The following is a 17,689-nucleotide window of genomic DNA, read 5'->3' on the forward strand; positions in this document are numbered from 1 at the left end:
CCAATTTCACTGATAAAAAAGACATCTGAGATAAAACAAAGTAATGAGTTGCTTTGGGTTTTAGGTTATCAAAGAATGTGTCATAAAAAAATAATTAGAAGTAGGAACCAAAATTTATGTATGTCTGATTGCCACCTCAGTTGAGTTACTTTTATTGGACTCATACAAGCAGTGATTTTAACATAAATTTGAATTGCAAAGCATTGCTTTTAATGTCTTAAAATTATTCTAGGTGCATACTTCAAACAAAAACTACTTTGCATGCAGAAGACTGCCTGCCATACACTTGGCCACACATTAGGTGATGGCAATAAAGTCTATAGAAATTATCCTGGTCTTAAAATTTTCAAAACTAGGAGAGATGGCATGACCAAGTGAGTATTGTGAAGGACTTTTGCTCAGGCCTGAATAGTTACATGTCAAGAGCTCAGACAGAAGACCAAGAGGAACTGCATAAGGAAAAACTTGGACTAACTTTAACCGAATCGGAAATGCAGAAAAATCCTGATATTTCAAAAATATATCTCAAAGGTATATTTTCAGTTCCAAAAGGGATGAAGCAGTAATGATTACAGGCTGCCAGCAGTAATAATCCCTGCTGGCGGGGATTGCTGATGATGATAGCACAAAGCAATTTATAACAATATTTAAATTAAAGCAGAAGGCTTACAGGAATGCATTATGAGTCATATATATATTTCTTTTAATCTGTTTTCAATTTGTTAAAAAGGAAAATTTGTACACTTCTCTTTTCTTGGTAAAAATGTTATTAAATTGATAATGTGTCTTAAAAACAAAAGCTTCCAAGATCAAGGAAATAAGATACACACGTAGAGATAGGTCCCTAGGAGGACAAACAGCAAAATGTTGATTATAGTCATTTTGGGTTATAGGATAATGATTACACTATGTTTTCTTTTTCCTAGTTATTTTCTTTCCCAACTTTTCATGATGAAATTTTTCTTTCATAAAATCAGGGTAAAGAAAAATATTTTTAAGTGACTGAAATCATCTATAACCACTTAATTCTTATTCTGGGTAAAGCAAATATTCCCAACTCACCTTTAGTGTAGTTATTATTATCATTATTTCTTACCACTTTTATATTTCAAGGCTGAGTCTTTATTTCTGGCTTCTGTTTGCTGGCTTATAAATGGTTAAGTTCCCAACTCAGATCAGTTGCTTTACATAATCTTTATAAATACTCCTTTACTGTTGTTTTCTTCTGTTGGCACTGATCTCCAACGTGCTCCAAAATATTATTTCTGTGTCACCCAAACTTGTGTTTACTCTCTTTATCACAACTCAACGTGTCAGTTTCTCCTACCAGATTCTCCTCATTAATGTCATGCCTTTTTTAATGTACTTCTTCTTCATTTATATCAATGGATATAAATAAGATGTGTAGATAAAGATACAGGTACAGATATAGATATGGATATGGATAAAGTCACCACATACCACCGAACCAAACAGACTGCCAGAGATTTCTCTAGAAAAGATGGGTTTGTTCAAGCTCAGCAGAGAATTGCGATTTGGGGTCTACAATTTGGGCTAAGTGGGCCACGGTTCAGTTCAGTTCAGTCACTCATTCATGTCCGACTCTTTGCCACCCCATGAATCGCAGCACGCCAGGCCTCCCTGTCCATCACCAACTCCCAGAGTTCACTCAGATTCATGTCCATCGAGTCGGTGATGCCATCCAGCCATCTCATCCTCTGTCGTCCCCTTCTCCTCCTGCCCCCAATCCCTCCCAGCATCAGAGTCTTTTCCAGTGAGTCAACTCTTCACATGAGGTGGCCAAAGTACTGGAGTTTCAGCTTCAGCATCATTCCTTCCAAAGAAATCCCAGGGCTGATCTCCTTCAGAATGGACTGGTTGGATCTCCTTGCAGTCCAAGGGACTCTCAAGAGTCTTCTCCAACACCACAGTTCAAAAGCATCCATTCTTTGGCGCTCAGCCTTCCTCACAGTCCAACTCTCACATCCATACATGACCACAGGAAAAACCATAGCCTTGACTAGATGGACCTTTGTTGGCAAAGTAATGTCTCTGCTTTTGAATATGCTATCTAGGTTGGTCATAACTTTCCTTCCAAGGAGTAAGTGTCTTTTAATTTCATTGCTGCAATCACCATCTGCCACATGCATACACAAAGGAAGCAGAATGCTTTTATAGGGAGGGAAAGGAAGTTGGGAGGGCTAAGTAAACAAAGGATCCATGGCTTTTTATTCGGTGAGTCCTTTCTAGGAAAGAAGTGTCTTTCTTCTTGTTGGGCTCAGCAGTGCTGCAGGGCATGAGAGCTCCCCCTTCTAGTCTCCTGATGCTGCTAAGCTGCTTCAGTTCAGTTCAGTTCAGTTCAGTCGCACAGTCGTGTGACTCTTTGCGACCCCATGAATCACAGCACACCAGGCCTCCCTGTCCATCACCAACTCCTGGAGTTCACTCAAACTCATGTCCACTGAGTCGGTGATGCCATCCAGCCATCTCATCCTCTGTCATCCCCTTCTCCTCCTGCCCCCAATCCCTCCCAGCATCAGAGTCTTTTCCAATGAGTCAACTCTTCACATGAGGTGGCCAAAGTACTAGAGTTTCAGCTTCAGCATCATTCCCTCCAAAGAAATCCCAGGGCTGATCTCCTTCAGAATGGACTGGTTGGATCTCCTTGCAGTCCAAGGGACTCTCAAGAGTCTTCTCCAACACCACAGTTCAAAAGCATCAATTCTTTGGCGCTCAGTCTTCTTCACAGTCCAACTCTCACATCCATACATGACCACAGGAAAAACCATAGCCTTGACTAGATGGACCTTTGTTGGCAAAGTAATGTCTCTGCTTTTGAATATGCTATCTAGGTTGGCCATAACTTTCCTTCCAAGGAGTAAGTGTCTTTTAATTTCATGGCTGCAGTCACCATCTGCAGTGATTTTGGAGCCCAGAAAAATAAAGTCTGACACTGTTTCCACTGTTTCCCCATCTATTCCCCATGAAGTAATGGGACCAGATGCCATGATCTTCGTTTTCTGAATGGTGAGGTGTAAGCCAACTTTTTCACTCTCCTCTTTCACTTTCATCAAGAGGCTTTTGAGTTCCTCTTCACCCATAAGGGTGGTGTCATCTGCATATCTGAGGTTATTGATATTTCTCCCAGCAATCCTGATTCCAGCTTTCTTCCAGTCCAGTGTTTCTCATGATGTATTCTGCATATAAGTTAAATAAGCAGGGTGATAATATACAGCCTTGACATACTCCTTTCCCGATTTGGAACCAGTCTGTTGTTCCAAGTCCAGTTCTAACTGTTGCTTCCTGACCTGCATACAGATTTCTCAAGAGGCAGGTCAGGTGGTCTGGCATTCCCATCTCTTTCAGAATTTTACACAGTTTATTGTGATCCACACAGTCATGTGTCCAACTCTGCGTGACCCCGTAGACGGCAGCCCACCAGGCTCCCCTGGCCCTGGGATTCTCCAGGCAAGAACACTGGAGTGGGTTGCCATTTCCTTCTCCAATGCATGAAAGTGAAAAGTGAAAGTGAAGTCTCCCAGTTGTGTCTGACCCTTAGCGACCCCATGGACTGCAGCCTTCCAGGCTTCTCCATCCATGGGTGTTTCCAGGCAAGAGTACTGGAGTGGGGTGCCATTTCTGGTCTCCTAAGTATATCTAATTTAGGATTCTCTTCATTAATCTCTTACAAGTAATACAGTCCCAGTGCAATGTAGGTACAGGCTGCTGCAGTTCATAGGGTCACAAAGAGTCAGACACAACTGAGCAACTGAACTGAATACCGTCCTCATGCAATGTAGGTAATTCTGAACATCTAACTAGTGGGGCTGAGTTTAATTTAATTTCGCTGGGGTAAGGCCTGGGGATCAGTATCTTTTAGATTCTATTGTTCCAGAGTTGAGAACAATTGAACAGATTCATCTCTATCAAAGTAGACTCCTTATTCTACACCAACACTTCTCATGCTTTCATGTACAAAGAAATCACCAGAGATCCTGTTAAGATGCAGATTCTGATTCAGCCAAGTCAGACCTGAGAGTCCACGTTTCTAACAATTTTCCAAGTGATGTGATGGTACTGGTTTACAGACCACATTCTGCAAGGAGGTAGACCACACTATAGAAATGCAAAGAAATCACATGAGACATAGTGAAAATGGCATTTAAAAGATTGCGACAAGATGGAAATTATTCCACCATAGGGACATTATTTATTCATGTCAAGTATCATTGGATGATAGCTCATTAGTCACTCATTGAGTCATTCAGAAATACTGATTGAGAGCCTACTGTGTGCCAGACACTGTGCTAAAACACATCTAAGACAATTATTAGGAAGATCATCTAAGTGTTTACCACTTAGACACTATGCTCTAAGAGTCAAATCAGGAATGATGACAGGCAGAGATTTACCTGCTATTATATGAAATACCAGGCTGGATCAATCAAGGGCTGGAATCAAAATTGCAGGGAGGAATATCAATAACCTCAGATATGCAGGTGATACCACCCTAATGGCAGAAAGTGAAGAGGAACTAAAGAGCCTCTGATGAAAGTGAAAGAGGAGAGTAAAAAAAGCTGGCTTAAAACTCAACATTCAAAAAATGAAGATCATGGCATCTGGTCCCATCACTTCATGGCAAATAGATGGGTAAAAAGTGGAAGCAGAGACAGACTTTATTTTCTTGGCCTCCAAAATCACTGCTGATGGTGACTGCAGCCGTGAGATTAAAAGACACTTGCTCTTTGGGAGGAAAGTTATGACAAACATAGACAGAGTATTAAAAAGCAGAGACATCATTTTGCTGACAAAGGCCTGTATAGTCAAAGCTATGGTTTTTCCAGTAGTCATGTACAGATGTGAGAAATGGACCATAAGGAAGGTTGAGCGCAGAAGAATGAATGCTTTCAAACTGTGGTGCTGGAGAAGACTCTTTGAGAGTCCCTTGGACAGCAAGGAGATGAAACGAGTCAAGGAAATCAAGCCTGAATATTCATTGAAAGGACTGATGCTGAAGCTGAAGCTCCAATACTTTGGGCACCTGATGCAAAGAGCCTAGTATTGGAAAAGACCATGATGCTCAGAAAAATTGAGGGCAGGAGGAGAAGGGGACGACAGAGGATGAGATGGTTGGATGGCATCATTGATGCCCTGGGAGCTAGTGAAGGACAGGGAAGCTTGGCGTGCTGCAGTCCATAGCGTTGCGAAGAGTCGGACACAACTTAGTGACTGAACAACCACATGGACTGAACCGTATGCCACCCCAGCCTCAATTTATATGTTGAAGCCCTCACCCCGATGTGATAGACCCTTTGGGAGGGGATTAGGGTCAGATAAGGTCATGAGGGTGGGGCTGTCATGAAATTAGTGTCCTTAGAAGAAGCAACAGAACGCCAGGCCTGGCAAGATGTCTGCCTGCAAGCCAGGAAGAGAACTCTCATCAGAACCTGTTCACACCGGTACCCTAATCTCAGACTTCCAGCCCTGGAAACAGAGCGAGAACATATGCACATTGTTCAAGTCAACGAGTCTATGGTATTTTATTACAATAGCTGAGCAAATCAAAACAATGGTGAAGGGATATGGGCGCTGACAGTGGCAATGTTTGCTGAAGGCATCTGCAGGGAACAGTTTACTAGTTTCTCTTAGTTTGTTTTTCTCAAATGCTACTACAAGTTAATCTTATCGTTCCAGGGATTTGAGCTTTTCTGAAAACCAGCTGTGTAAAATCCAGCGATAATCAGATGAGTATATATAGTGGGAGTGGGCTCCTGGCAGGAACAGAGATAATCAACTGCAGAGAATTTTAAAACAATATTGAAACTGATAGAGGTTTGTCTTTTAATTATCAGGAGGCAATAGTGGTAAAGAATCTGATTGCCAATGCAGGAGACGTTAAGAGATGTGGGTTTGAGCCCTGGGTCGGGAAGATCCCTGGAGAAGGGAATGGCAACCCACTCCAGCGTTCTTGCCTGGAGAATTCAATGGACAGAGGAGCCTGGCAGGCTACAGTCCATAGGGTCACAAAGAGTTGGACACAACTGAAGTGACTTAGCTCACACACACCATGGCAGTTCTAAACAGTGTCAGTTATATTCTTCCCTCATGGGCCAACTGCTCTACCCCAACTCCTTACCTTGTTCCTCGTGTATGCTGACAAAACCAGTTTTTAAGAGAACAAATCACTTTACAAGTCACTTTTGCACCCTCCAAGGTTTTGGATCTGCAAGGGGTCTGATGAATGAAGAATGGCTGCACCTTAACACTTTTAATCATTCATTCACACAAGCAATCCTGACGCCATATACAGCAAACGACTATGGTTACAGTTAGGTGATCATTCAGTGTGTGAGTGGGGAGTTGTAGGTGACCAAGTAAGAGATGATTTTCCACATTGCCTATGATGGTTACGAGCCCATGGGCAGGTGAAGCCTCTTCATACTCTATTGTGTGTGTATGGATGCACAAATAGTGAACACTGGTATCCGTCAAATGTGTTCGAAAAATGTAGTCAAATGTGGACAAAAAAATGTGGTCCACTGGAAAAGGGAAAGGCAAACCACTTCAGTATTCTTGCCCTGAGAACCCCATGAACAGTATGAAAAGGTAAAAAGATAGGACACTGAAAGATGAACTCCCCAGGTCAGTAAGGTGCCCAATATGCTACTGGATATCAGTGGAGAAACAATTTCAGAAAGAATGAAGAGACGGAGTCAAAGCAAAACAACACTCAGTTCTGGATGTGACTGGTGATGGAAGCAAGGTCCAATGCTGTAAAGAGCAATATTGTACAGGAACCTGGAATGTTAGCTCCATGAATCAAGGCAAATTGGAAGTGGTCAAACAGGAGACGACAAGAGTAAATGTCGACATTTTAGGAATCATTGAATTAAAATGGACTGGAATGGGTGAATCTAACTCAGATGACAATTATATCTACTACTGTGGGCAAGAATCCCTTAGCAGAAACAGAATAGCCATCATAGTCAACAAGAGTTTGAAATGCAGTACTTGGATGCAATCTCAGTAACAACAGAATGATCTGTTTGTTTCCAAGGCAAACCATTTAATATCACGGTAATTAAACCAATGCTGAAGAAGCATTACTCTTTAGTTCTTCTTCGCTTTCTGTCATAAGGGTGGTGTCATCTGCATATTTGAGGTAATGCTGAAGAAGCTGAAGTTGAATGGTTCTATGAAGACCTACAAGACCTTCTAGAACTAACACCCAAAAAAGATTTCCTTTTCATTATAGGGGACTGGAAGTAAAGAAACACCTGCAATAACAGACAAACTTGGCTTTGGAGTAGAGAATGAAGCAGGGCAAAGGCTAATAGAGTTTTGCCAAGAGAATGCACTGGTCATAGCAAACACCCTCTTCCAACAACACAAGAGAAGACTCTACACATGGACATCACCAGATGGTCAACACTGAAATCAGACTGATTATATTCTGATTATATTCAGCCAAAGATGGAGAAGCTCTATACAGTCAGCAAAAAAAAGACTGGGAGCTGACTGTGGCTCAGATCATGAACTCCTTATTGCCAAATTCAGACTGAATTGAAGAAAGTAGGGAAAATCACTAGACCATTCAGGTATGACCTAAATCAAATCCCTTATGATTATACAGTGGAAGTGAGAAATAGATTTAAGGGACTAGATCTGATAGACAGAGTGCCTGATGAACTACAGACAGAGGTTTGTGACACTGTACAGGAAACAGGGAGCAAGACCAACCCCAAGAAAAAGAAGTACAAAAAGGCAAAATGGCTGTCTGAGGAGGCCTTACAAATAGTTGTGAAAAGAAGAGAAGCAAAAAGCAAAGGAGAAAAGGAAAGATATACCCATTTGAATGCAGAGTTCCAAAGAAGAGCAAGGAGAGATAAGAAAGCCTTCCTCAGTGACCAGTGCAAAGAAATAGAGGAAAACAATAGAACGGGAAAGACTAGAGATCTCTTCAAGAAAATTAGATATACCAAGGGAATATTTCATGCAAAGGTGGGCTCGATAACGGACAGAAATGGTATGGACCTAACAGAAGCAGAAGATATTAAGAAGAGGTGGCAAGAATACACAGAAGAACTGCACAAAAAAGATCTTCACGACCCAGATAAACATGATGGTGTGATCACTCACCTAGAGTCAGACATCCTGGAATGTGAAGTCAAGTGGGCCTTAGGAAGCATCACTATGAACAAAGCTAGTGGAGGTGATGGAGTTCCAGTTGAGCTATTCCAAATTCTAAAAGATGATTCTGTGAGACGATGCACTCAATATGCCAGCAAATTGGGAAAGCTCAGCAGTGGCCATGGGACTGGAAATGATCAGTTTTCATTCCAATCCCTAAGAAAGGCAATGCCAAAGAATGTTCAAACTACCACACAATTGTACTCATCTCACACACTAGTAAAGTAATGCTCAAAATTCTCCAAGTCAGTCTTCAACAATACGTGAACCATGAAGTTCCAGATGTTCAAGCTGGCTTTAGAAAAGGCAGAGGAACCAGAGATCAAATTGCCAACATCCGCTGGATCATTGAAAAAGCAAGAGAGTTCCAGAAAAACATCTATTTCTGCTTTATTGACTATGCCAAACCCTTTGACTGTGTGGATCTCAATAAAATGTGGAAAATTCTGAAAGAGATGGAAATACCAGACTACCTGACCTGCCTTTTAAGAAATCTGTATACAGGTCAGGAAGCTACAGTTAGAACTGGACATGGAACAACACACTGGTTCCAAACAGGAAAAGGAGTATGTCAAGGCTGTATCTTGTCACCCTGCTTATTTAACTTATATGCAAAGTACATCATGAGAAACACTGGGCTGGAGGAAGCACAAGCTGCAATCAAGATTGCTGGGAAAAATATCCATAATCTCAGATATGCAGAACACCACCCTTATGGCAGAAAGTGAAAAGGAACTAAAGAGCCTCTTGATGAAAGTGAAAGTGGAGAGTGAAAAAGTTGGCTTAAAGCTCAACATTCAGAAAACGAAGATCATGGCATCTGGTCCCATCACTTCATGGCAAACAGATGGAGAAACAAAGGAAACAGTGGCAGATTTTATATTTTGGGGGCTCCAAAATCACTGCAGATAGTGACTGCAGCCATGAAATTAAAAGACATTTCCTTTTGGAAGAAAAGTTATGACCAACCTAGACAGCATATTAAAGAGCAGAGATGTTACTTTGCCAACAAAGGTCCATCTAGTCAAGGCTATCTTTTTTCCAGTAGTCATGTATGGATGTGAGAGTTGGACTGTGAAGAAAGCTGAGCGCCAAAGAATTGATGCTTCTGAACTACAGTGTTGGAGAAGATTCTTGAGAGCCCCTTGGACTGCAAAGAGATCCAACCAGCCCATCCTAAAGGAAATCAGTCCTGAATAGTTATTGAAAGCACTGATTCTGAAGCTGAAACTCCAATACTTTGGCCACCTGATGCGAAGAGCTGACTCATTGGAAAAGACCCTGATGCTGGGTAAGATTAAAGGAGGGAGGAGAAGGGGACGACAGAGGATGAGATGGTTGGATGGCATCACCAACTCAATGGACATGAGTTTGAGTAAACTCCGGGATTTGGTGATGGACTGGGAGCCCTGGCTCCCTTCCATCCATTGGGTTGCAAAGAGCCAAACACGATGATCAACTGAACTGAGTATCCGTCAAAGCCTCTAGTTATTGGGCTGCCCATGTTCCACACAGCCATTCAGACACCAAATGACTATTTTCGTCTTACTGTACCATCGTTCCCCAAGGGTACTGATCTCATTCATCTAAGGGAGTTGGGTCACTGTCTTCTTCCTGTCTCAATCCCCGGGATGTGGAGGGCAAGTGATTTATTTTTTAGTAAGAGACAAAGGAAAAGTGTATCTCGCTTACCCTTATATTTCACAATCTAAAATATTTTCTCAGGTAGCGTGGGAAAATACTGAGAAAATTTTCTCAGGTAGTGTGAGAATATGGCATAATCTCACAACACCAGCTTAACAGAGGCTGCACACGTGATCAGGGATGAAATGTCCACTAAGTCCTCCCCACTCTTTGTACTCCAAGGATAAGAAAACCGCCTATTTAAATAATTCATCAGTGAGAAACCAGCCCCATATAAAGTATTCACTGCTATATCCAACAGTAAGAGAAACTGAGAAATGTAGTCTCTAGATTCACAGCCATGAACCCAGCGTAAGATGAATCACTATGGGAAAAAGGGAGAATTAACCTGGGAGAACAGATAGTAGCCTGTCATAAACAGCAAGTATCCACAGATTTTATAAACATGCATTTTTCCTCAGCTAAAAAGATAAGAAAGACTCAGCCCATAGCTAAGACAGCAGGTTTAGTCCCAGCTTCAAGGGACAGTGAAATTGACAGACTAGTAAATATGTATTCACACAGACATAATGAGGTCAAAATGTTCTGATGAAATCAGAATTCTGTATTTGCATTTTATTTCCACATGATGTTCTTCTTGACAGATGAGGAGAAAGCTTATTTATTCTTCCGAGTACAAGAAGAATGCAAACTATTAACATACAACAACTTAACACTTGGAAAACATACATTTAAACATAAATATAATTCACTGTAGCACTTAGGTTTCCTTGGAGACTTCAGCCCAAGGTCTACATGAATCAAGGAAAACATTTTTAGATGGAACAACAATGTACAAAAACCAAGGGTAAGTCTTCCTGTCCTAATGCTCTTCACTCAAATACACAGAGATTGATCAGATTACTCAGGGTGGCCACTATCTCTGTTGATCGCTGGCATTTCCTTAGTTAAGATCAAATCAGTAATCAAAAACTCAGCTTCATCTTGTGTACTTTATCTCAAACCTAGGAACACAACAGTTCACTGTCAGGCGTAATACTGAATATACTGCAAAATGCAAACTGTCAAAATTTTCTACGGACTTATTAATTCCTGTTATTTTGGCATGTATCTGTTGTTTACCATATGACTGCCCAGAGTGAAGCTGTTTTTACATTAGTTCACATATGCTGGTTAAGAGAAGCATAAAGAGCTTAAGAAGCATTAAGCTTCTACTTAATAAAAATGATTAAGATGGTAAATTTTATATGTATTTCACTGCAATAAAAAACAAAAAAAGTGTTTTAAGTTCCTAAGTTTACTGCAATTTGTTATACAGCAATAGAGAACAAATACAATTACTACATTTTCTTAGATGAATAAACTGCTTAGAGTGTAAATAACTTATTTAAGTTTAAACGGCTGATTAGTTGACAGATATGGGGTTTGGACCCAGATAGTTAGAGGAAGCGGAGAAGGCAATGGCAACCCACTCCAGTACTCTTGCCTGGAAAATCCCATGGATGGAGGGGCCTGGTAGGCTGCAGTCCATGGGGTCACTAGGAGTCGGACACGACTGAGCGACTTCACTTTCACTTTTCACTTTCATGCATTGGAGAAGGAAATGGCAACCCACTCCAGTGTTTTTGCCTGGAGAATCCCAGGGACGGGGAGCCTGGTGGGCTGCCATCTATGGGGTCGCACAGAGTCGGATACGACTGAAGCGACTTAGCAGCAGCATTAGCAGTCAGAGGAAGAGTCCAAGATTTTAATCTCCCAATATGTATGCCTGTCTTTTAAAAAATGTTGTAAATAGAGTAGAGAAGGTATTTTAATCTTTGAAAAAGGTCATGACTTTAATAATTCACCATCTTTAGGACATGATATTAAACACATTTTCTTCTGCCTTCAGTATGTTTTGTATCTATCTATTCATGAGGATGGGTTTTTCAAGTTTTATAATAATAAATTATTTTGCTTTCATGGGACATTATTCATAAGGAGATCCAAGTAGATTAAAAAACCACACTGTTTTTTAAAAATAGTAGTAGTGTAATGAGATAAAACAGAGAAGGTGATGGCACCCCACTCCAGTACTCTTGCCTGGAAAACCCCATGGATGGAGGAGCCTGGTAGGCTGCAGTCCATGGGGTCGCAGAGAGTCGGACACAACTGAGCGACTTCGCTTTCACTTTTCAGTTTCATGCATTGGAGAAGCAAATGGCAACCCACTCCAGTGTTCTTGCCTGGAGAATCCCAGGGATGGGGGAGCCTGGTGGGCTGCCGTGTATGGGGTCGCACAGAGTCGGACACGACTGAAGCGACTTGGCAGCAATGAGATAAAAACTGGTCTTAAAGGTAAGTGCCAGATGATATAGGGCGAAGTATCTCTACTCACACAAGGAATAAAGTTACTATGGTTGTTTATATATTGAAGGAGCACATATGAAAAGTCTACAATGGCTCCCTCTCGCACACGGAATAAAGTATAATTCCCTAGGCAGCCGCGATACGCAGTTTCAGCTTTACTTTCAACAACTTGTCTTCATAAGCCCTCTATTCCTGACTACTAATGATTCCAAAATACCTGCTGCTTTTCTGCGTCTATACCTCTGCTCACACTACACCCAAATGAAATTAGCTTCCTCTTCACCTCTGCCTCTATAGTTTATTCTTTAAAATTCTTTAAAGCAGAGCTCAAACTCTACCATGTTGGGAAAGCATTTCAGCACAAGAACCCCTGCTGGAAATGGTTTCTCTCTCCCCCATCTCTGTGGATGTTCACTCTCTAAACAGATTCATCATTTACTTTGTAAAATTATTAGTATTTGATTCAATCTTGAATATTTATGGCATTTCCAGACACAGTGCCAAACTGCAGAGAAAGCAGTGAATGACACGTAGACTCTGCCTTCGAAGAGTTCTCTCTCAGTTGATTCATAGCTATTAAAGAGATACTGATGTATAGAACAGTCTTATGGACTCTGAGAGAGAGGGAGAGGGTGGGAAGATTTGGGAGAATGGCATTGAAACATGTAAAATATCATGTATGAAACGAGTTGCCAGTCCAGGTTCGATGCACAATACTGGATGCTTGGGGCTGGTGCACTGGGACGACCCAGAGGGATGGAATGGGGAGGGAGGAGGGAGGAGGGTTCAGGATGGGGAACACATGTATACCTGTGGCGGATTCATTTTGATATTTGGCAAAACTAATACAATTATGTAAAGTTTAAAAAATAAAATTAAATTAAAAAATAAAATAAAAAATAAATAAAATAAAATAAAAAAAAAGAAAGTTCACACACACAAAAAAATAGCTATTTGCAGAACAGGCACCTAAGATTTCAAAGTAACTTTCTAAAATACAAATTAGGCTTTAAAATAGGAAAATTGTTCATAATTTAATGTGAATAACAAACATTTACTTTAAAAATAAAGTTTGAATTTTAAATGAAAATAAACACAACTCTCTTACAGAACAAAAAATAGACCCAAAGGCTCTCAACCTATGCTCACAAGGTCAGTACTCACCTCAAAGTCAACAAAAATGGAAAGGAAAAATATCTGGGACTGGGACACAAAATCTGAACAGGTTAGGGTTGAAACAGAAAAGTGTCAGATAAGGAAATAGATTACATTAAAAAAAATCTTTCTTCATTAAAGGTGATAAAAAAATAAGGAGGATTCATTATCAAAATATCTCAAGTCTCCCTAAATCTATGTATATAAAAGCAGCAATGGGTGTTTTCCCAGAGCTAGTGAGGTAGATTCTAAATTTCATGTAGAAAAGAAATTAAAGAGGTTGTCTCTACCAGATAAAAAGCCAATCATGAATATTGTAATTACCCGACATTTAGAACAGAAAGCCCAGAACATATTATCTTGAATCAATGAGGAAAACACCAACTTCTCAAATGAGGATTTTGTTTGACTAGATGGCCACCTAAAACAACTAAAGTTGAGTACCTATTAACTACTCACAAATTCCAAAAGGTCTGTGATTTACATGTAAAAAATGAGATTATAGCTCTGCTCAGGGAAGACAGAATAGATGTACTTTGCCCTATTCCTCTTCCTAAGTGCAACTAGAAACCTTCCACATTATATACAAAACCAAATAGAAGATAATTCTGAGAGGTGGAGAGAGGAGGCAGACCAGCTAGGAAATCGGGGACCAACAGAATGAAACAGAGGCACGTTTCATGGATTTTCTTTTTGCCTCATATATTCTAGACTTGGAGTTAATGAAGCTGGCAACCCAGAAACACCAATGACTTCAGACGAAAAAAAAAAAAATCCCAAAAAAGCCCACTCTCCTGCCAAAGGATCAGGACAGGGGCAGCCTAGCAAGATCAAAACTCTGTCAGATAATAACTGCTCTACTCTGGCCTAACACCACGGAAAATACTGTGCCCCCTCTCCCACCCATGATAGCAAAGGCTGAGTGGGGAATTTAGGCTCCCATCCTTGCCGGGCTACAAAGAGCTGTTGTCAGGGAACACTCAACAGGGAGCTGGGACTTCCAGCCCCACTGGATGGTAATAAAGGCCCCAAAGCCCCACGATGTCAGTGGGAACCACCGTGGGGAGACTGGAATTCCACCTCTACTTGGAAGCAACAAAGTTCCCTCCCTAACCGCCCCCCACCACCACTGCACAGGGCTAGTGTCAGGGGAGGCCAAGGAGAGAATGAATATGCTTACCACTGTCCAGTTCCCTGTGATGCAACTGGAGGCCATGTGGGGAGCAGGAATGAGGCCCTCTTATCCCAAGAGGGTCAACTTATCAAGATGATATAATAATTATAAACATGTGCACACCAAACAGTAGAGCTCCATAGTACATAAAGCAAACACTGGCAAAAGTGAAGGGAGAAACAGGCTTCCAGTAATGTAGTACCACTGTCAACAAGGTACAGAACTTGTATACAGGTTAGTAAGGAAACGGAGGACCTGAATAACACTGCTCAATCAACTCCAACACCCAAAACAGCAGAATACACATTCTTCTCAAGTTCACGTGGGACATACTCCAGCACAGATGGTATGTTAAGTCATAAAATGCGTCTCGATACATTTAAAAACTTACTCAGCGTCTTCTCTAACCACAATGGAACAAAGCTAGGTAAAAACAAAGCTATATAAAACCCAGAAAACTCACAAACACGTGGAAGGTAAATAACATAATCTTAAACAACCAGTGGGCCAAAGAATAAATCACAAGGGGTATTAGAAAATACTGTGAGACAAATAAAAACAAAACACAACTTAGCGGACTTTATGGGAATCAGTGAAAGCAGTGCTCAGAGGTAAGTTCGTGGTTGTAAACACCTGCATTAAAAAAGAAGAAGAACAAGAAAAAGAGGGAGCTCAAATCAATAACTTTACCCCAAAGGAACTAGAAGAAAAACAGCAAACTAAATACGTAATGGCAACAACATTTGCTGGGAGAGGCGTACCTCTTTGTACAGCACTTGGGGAAATCTTATCCTAATGACCACGATTAATGTCTAAACACTCATGCGCCCACATAAAGCCTAATTCTCGTCTACCTGTGGTCTCTTGCATGAAAATGCTGCCTTAGCTCTGTCATCGATCACAACCGTGTAATTTAGTGGTTAGCAAACTAAAAGGAGGCCCACAGAATGCCTCTGTATGGTCCCTGAGTTAAGACTGGGTTTTTACATTTTTAAAGAGCTATTAACAACAAACCAAAAAAACCCAAGAAGTACATGTGCCAGAGCGTGTATGTGGTCTGAGACGCCTAAAGCATTTACTATTTGGTCCTTTGTAGAACAAGTCTGCCACTTCCTCAGCCATGTTATATTTTGCTGACAACCTTCAAGTCTTGGTGGTTTATAAAAACAAAGGTTTCCTTTTCACTGAGTTTATATGTCAGTGATGGGACAGTTATGGTGCAGCTCTTCATTCTACGTGTCTTCTTCGTTCTGGGATCCAAGGTGTAAGAGCAGAGCCTGTCTGGCAAAGGGAATCAAGCAAAGGCTGAACCAATGTTGGCTCTTACTGTTTTCATACTTAGATGGGGCACAAATTCCCTTGGTCAAAGCAGGTCACATGGCCAAGTCTTATGACATTGCAGCAGGAGAAATACATCTCCTCTCCAAGAAGCATCATCCAGAAGAGGCTTTTTCTAAGGGGCCCAATAGAGAGAGGGCAGTGAAGAACCAAAAGCAACAACACAGCCTATTGCAAAAGGTTAAGTGGAGACAGCGTTAAAAGTGTGCTAGTTTCTCAGTCGTGTCTGACTCTCTGTAACCCCATGGACGGTAGCCCACCAGGCTCCTCTGTCCATGGGATTCTCCAGGCCAGAATAATGGAGTGGGTTGCCTTCTCCAGGGGATCTTCCTGACCCAGAGATAAAACCAGGTCTCCTGCCTTGCAGCTGGATTCTTAACTGTCTGAGCCATCAGGGAAGCCCAAGTGGATATAAAGCCTGCTCAAGTCACCACATATTGTAGAAGGGTAAATGCAGTAAGTAACTTTAGACGTCAGTAAGCTAAATACACATGTAATTTCCAGGGTAGCAACTAAACAAATAGAAACAGACAAAATTTCTAAACCAGTAAATATTTAAATGGCAAAAATAAAATAAAAATCAGCTTAGAAAAAAAGGAAAAGAAACTACAAATATATCGAATGTACAAAGTAAGACAGAAACTTTAGCTCCAAAATCTCGGTGATTACTTTAAATGTAAATGTGCTAAATGCTCCAGTTAAGGGACAGGCTCTACCAGTGCTGTTTCTACCCTGGGGTCTGAACAAAGCTACAGTTCAATGGACACTGTGTGGCTGTGAGCAAATTATATTAGTGGAAGTCTGATTATTGTGCACCAGTGAAAACCACAGTTAATATTTATTAAATTTATCAATCATCTATAGCAGTCCTTACAAATAGCTGTGAAAAGAAGAGAAGCGAAAAGCAAAGGAGAAAAGGAAAGATATACCCATTCGAATGCAGAGTTCCAAAGAATAGCAAGGAGAGATAAGAAAGCCTTCCTCAGCGATCAATGCAAAGAAATAGAGGAAAACAACAGAATGGGAAAGACTAGAGCTCTCTTCAAGAAAATTAGAGATACCAAGGGAACATTTCATGCAAAGATGGGCTTGATAAAGGACAGAAAGGGTATGGACCTAACAGAAGCAGAAGGTATTAAGAAGAGGTGGCAAGAATACACAGAAGAACTATACGAAAAAGATCTTCACAACCCAGATAATCACGATGGTGTGATCACTGACCTAGAGCCAGACATCCTGGAATGTGAAGTCAAGTGGGCCCTAGAAAGCATCACTACGAACAAAGCTAGGGGAGGTGATGGAATTCCAGTTGAGCTATTTCAAATCCTGAAAGATGATGCTGTGAAAGTGCTGCACTCAATATGCCAGCAAATTTGGAAAACTCAGCAGTGGCCACAGGACTGGAAAAGGTCCATTTTCATTCCAATCCCAAAGAAAGGCAATGCCAAAGAATGCTCAAACTACCACACAATTGCACTCTTCTCACACGCTAGTAAAGTAATGCTCAAAATTCTCCAAGCCAGGCTTTAGCAATACGTGAACCGTGAACTTCCAGATGTTCAAGCTGGTTTTAGAAAAGGCAGAGGAACCAGAGATCAAATTGCCAACATCCACTGGATCATGGAAAAAGCAAGAGAGTTCCAGAAAAACATCTATTTCTGCTTTATTGACTATGCCAAAGCCTTTGACTGTGTGGATCACAATAAACTGTGGAAAATTCTCAAAGAGATGGGAATACCAGACCACCTGACCTGTCTCTTGAGAAATCTGTATGCAGGTCAGGAAGCAACAGTTAGAACTGGACATGGAACAACAGACTGGTTCCAAATAGGAAAAGGA

Source organism: Bubalus bubalis, chromosome 13 (assembly GCF_019923935.1).
Source record: "Bubalus bubalis isolate 160015118507 breed Murrah chromosome 13, NDDB_SH_1, whole genome shotgun sequence".
In the NCBI taxonomy this organism is placed as follows: domain Eukaryota; kingdom Metazoa; phylum Chordata; class Mammalia; order Artiodactyla; family Bovidae; genus Bubalus; species Bubalus bubalis.